Raw genomic sequence first — 4,826 nt, 5'->3', positions numbered from 1 at the left:
ACAATAAAAATATCCATCAACTGGAAAGAATAAACAAAATGTTGCATATCCATATGATGAAGTATTATTTGGCAGTAAAAAGTAAATACTTCTTGTATTGGCCAACTGTTAGAAAAAAAGAAAAAGAAAAAAAGTAAATAACAATACATGCTACAACATGGATAAACCTTGAAAACATTATGCTAATTGAAAGCAGCCAGTCACAAAAGACCACACATTGTATAATTCCATTTATATGAAATGTCCAGAACAAGAAAATTCATAGAGACAGAAGGTAGATTAGTTGTTGCCAGGGGCTGAGGAGAGGGCGGATGGTGAGTGACTGCTATTGTATATGGGGTTTCTTTAGGGGGTGATGGAAATGTTCTAAAAGTGATTGTGGTAATAGCTACACAGTCTATAAATATACTAAAAACCACTGAAGTGTACACTTTAAGTGAGAGAATTTTATGGTATGTGAAATATATCTCAATAACACTGTAAAAGAAAAATAAATTTCACATACACAACATAAAGTAAAGCCAGGAAATTTTCTAGGCCAATGGCACACAGGCAGACAGACTGAGAAGAAAGAAACTCTGAAAGTCTTTTACTAAGCAAGGAGACACTACCTGAGTAGTTCCTCAAAAGACCACGCCACCAAGTGACGTGACTTCCCTTCTGTCTGACTAGGTCTTATCTCTCTAGGTCCCATTTCCCAGAGTAGCACTGGAGGCAAAATAGTGTCATGCTTAAAGAGCTGGCTCTGCAGCCACAATGCCTGGGTTGTAATCCAAATCCTACTATTACTTGTATGATCTTGGACAAGTTACTTAACCTTCTGTGCTCTGTTATAAAATGAGGATAACTGGTTGGGTTGTTATGAGGAATAAATGACATAATCTATGAAAAATTCTTCAAGAAGCATCTGCTACTTATTGGAATTCACTAGAATTTGACTAAAGTTTTCCATCAGGATGTGTTTTGTTCTTTAGAAGACGTCAATCCATTTCACCCTCCCATTTATTGATGGCCATTTGCCTATTGCACACCACCTCCAACTAATTGGACACAAGGTAGTAGTTGACCTAATACAGAGAAACCCAGTCCCATGGTTCACAGACAGAGTCTACTCCCCTTTTCTGATTTTTTTTTTTTTTTTTGTGCTCCATTTCTGCCTATCATCTAGAGCCCATTGTGAGAACTATAGAACATGGTTCAGAGAATGTTGTTTTCAAAGGCCAAGGTCATTGCTGTCATTCCTTCATACTCTCACAGATTGACTCCAAACCGCACAAGCATCTCGGTTTCCCATCATCCTGCAGACGGGGCAAGAAGATAGGAGGAGCTTAGGAAGCAGTGGTCATGAGAACTGATGCTCATTTCATGCTAAGGATGTGCCAGCTGCTATATGTAAATTGTTTCATTTCACCTTCACATAAACCCCATCTTGTAAACTCCTATTATCCTCTTTTTTTCACGTGAGGGAATTGATGACCAGAAAAGTTCATTTGTCAAGACCACACAGTCACTAAGGGATAGAAACAGAATTCCAATCAAACTTTCTCTATCTTCAGATCCTATTCTCTTAACTGCCCTGTTATATTGCTTGTCCTTCCCCGGAATGGGAAAGAGTTTACAGCTAAGGCCCTCTTTCAGGGTAGCCAAAAGCAATATAGGTCAGAAATTATGTCTTAACTATCTGTGTGTCCTCAGTGCCTAGGACATTGCCTTACATGTGATAGGAACTCAAAATATTTGTCCAACTGCTCGACTATGCATGGATCATCTCACATGAAATTAAATTAATCCTCTGCTTCCAGAGTCCTGCTTCTACTCATAGGACAACTTAGAGGGGTTTGGAATCAGAGAGATCTTAGTTAGAATTCTGGTCCTGCTGTTTGGTAACTATGTGACCTTGGACAAATGAATTTAACTCCTCTGAGTCTTAAGTTCCGAATCTGGAAAATGTGGTAAAGTAATACCCACTTCACAGCATTGTTATTCAGGTGGAATGAAATAATGCTGCAATGCTAAATATGCGGTAGGTATTCAACAAATGACAGTCATTATAATTGCCCTCTCCCCCTTATCCTTTCTTCCAACTAGGCCTTCCTGAGAGGTCAACTATATGTTGGTTCCCAACTTAAAACAAGTGAAGCAGCAACTGGGATTCAAAGTGGAGTAGTGGAAATTGCACTAAATTGGGAATTGGGAAACTTGTCTCCTGGCTTACGTTGTCCTCCTTTGCCTAGCAGCTATGTAACCTTAGTCAAGTCACCTTACTTGTCTGGGTTTCCAGTTTCATACCGCAAATTAGAGATTCCATACCTGAATTTGGAATTGATCTCTGAAGTCTCTAGGAGGTTCTGAATGTATATGTCTGAGACTGTTTAAGAGAGTATGTGGAGGAAGTATTACCCTTGGTTCGATTGCTTTTAAACAAACTATACGGGGTGATTGAAAAATACATTCATTATTAACTCATTTTAGAGTTACATGTTGTTCACTTATTTGAAACTTCATGGAACATACTTCCTCCAAATACCACAGAAACTTGGTGAAAAGCTACGAAGGACTCAAACCCAAAACTATACGGGGTGATTGAAAAATACATTCATTATTAACTCATTTTAGAGTTACATGTTGTCCACTTATTTGAAACTTCATGGAACATACTTCCTCCAAATACCACAGAAACTTGGTGAAAAGCTACGAAGGACTCAAACCCGCCACCTAGCGGCGAAGAAAGGAACTCAGGTTGGTGATACAGGGTGTACTGCCGCATGTAAAGAATGGTTGCCCATTGCAATCTCTTATCTCCTATTCGTCCTCTCTTCACCACTCAGGATAGTATCATGTACAGTCATCCCTTCGTATCTGTGGGTGATTGGTTCCAGGACTTCCTGCAGATTCCAAAGTCCTCAGATACTAAGTCCCTGATATAAAATGGCACTTTATTTGCATATAATCCATACAAATCCACCAGTATACTCTAAATCATCTCTAGATTACTTAAAATACTTAATACAATGTAAATGCTATGTAAATAGTTGTTATATGGTATTGTTTAGGGAGTAATGACAGGAAAAAAGTCTGTACATGTTCAGTACAGATGCAATGTTTTTCTCTGAATTTTTTTTTTAAAGATGACGGTAAGGGGATCTTAACCCTTGTCTTGGTGTTTCAGCACCAGGCTCTTCCAAGTGAGCCAACCAGCCAGCCCTATGTAGGGATCCGAACCCGTGGCCTTGGTGTTATAGGTAGGCACCACACTCTACCAAGTGAGCCACGGACCGGCCCTTTTTCTGAATATTTTTGATCAGTGATTGGTTGAATTCACAGATGTGGAAACCACGGATATAGAGGGCCAACTGTACACAGAAACTCAGTACTTGACTTAGTAGCTTGTTCACTTGACAGTACTCCAAATCCAATGAAATATTGTGGACTTCTGAGAATAGTGAGAAGATCATTTGTTTTTAAGATTGGGGGAGCAGGGCAAAGGTGCCTTTCTACCCTACATCTCAAACCACTCCTACCCAAGAGGCCCACCCAGTTCATCTCATTTTGGATAGATAGGCCATTCCAACATTCCACAAGTGCCGGGTTCAGAGAACCAAGACCACTGCCTTTGAAAAGACTGACATCAATACACCAATAGAATCCTTCATGTCAACTATTCAACGACTTTGCTTTACTTACTTCAGTTATTAAAATTAAGTCTTCAAATTTAAATTTAAATACCTAATAGCAGCAATGCATTGTCCTTAATGTTAAACCCCAAAGGTGGGGAAGAAGCCAGAATCCTAGGGTACTAGGGCTATTGGTACAAAGAGCTCTCTTTTTCGTTTTTTCTTTTGTTTTTGTATTCCCCCTTCCCATTCCCCCTCTCCTTTTGTCCCCCTGTATTTCTTCTCTCTTTTCTCTCAAATAACAGTCAATTAAAACCAGTATTATGTTTAAATGGAACAGATATTGCCCTCTGCAGTGATTTAATTATTCCAGGAAGCACCTGGAAATCCCCTTCCTCATCGAAAATACTGTATTTCTCTTCGAGTCCTTTTCTGAAACCCGAAATTAATTTTCCAGCAGTCTGCTTCAAGTATTTTAATTTAAGCCTTCTTTCGAAATACCATTCTCACTTTAGCACAATTTTCAGAAATTCTTTGAGAATTTCGGTTATGACCAGCCTTGCTAGTAGAAATCTATTTTTTTTTTTAAATTTAAAACACTTGATTTCAATTTTTTATTGGGTTTACGCATGTTGGCTAAATCTTCCAATGACTTAATAACATATATCCACTTCACCTTTGAAAATCTTAGGGCTCAGTGCCTCCATGGGTCTCCGGGAATTTATTACTATTTATGCTTCTTAAACAGGCTCCTGGGAAGAGCAGTTTCGACCAAGAAGTTCAGAGAAGTAGTTACTTCCGAACTTGCAACAGTTGGTGTAGGGCGATAGGCAGGTTGGAAGTGATACACGGGGCTGGTTTAACACAAAAAGCCCCAGGGACGAAAAGGGCAGCCGTGGCCTGGAGAAACTACGCGGGTGCGGCGCGGGGCCGAGGGGTCTGAGCTCCAGCCGTGCGAAGGCGCCGTCCCTGGCGGCCAGAGGCGACGGCGCGCGCTGCCAAGGACACCTGGGACCGCAACCGGCGAGTGGCACTGCAGTGCGCGCGGGCCCAGGTCGTCCCCAGGGCCACTGAGAGGTGAGTCCGGCCCTGCTCCCGCGCCACCCCCCGCAGGAGGCGCGACGCCCAGGCCCCGGGTGCGTGCGCGGCCCCGGGCGACGCGGCTGGGCGTGCGCGGGGCCGCGGCGGAGGCAGGGCCGGGAGGGCGGCAGA

This window comes from Galeopterus variegatus, unplaced genomic scaffold (assembly GCF_000696425.1).
Source record: "Galeopterus variegatus unplaced genomic scaffold, G_variegatus-3.0.2 Scaffold2942, whole genome shotgun sequence".
Classification (NCBI taxonomy): Eukaryota; Metazoa; Chordata; class Mammalia; order Dermoptera; family Cynocephalidae; genus Galeopterus; species Galeopterus variegatus.
Note: the sequence above shows the minus strand (reverse complement) of the source record.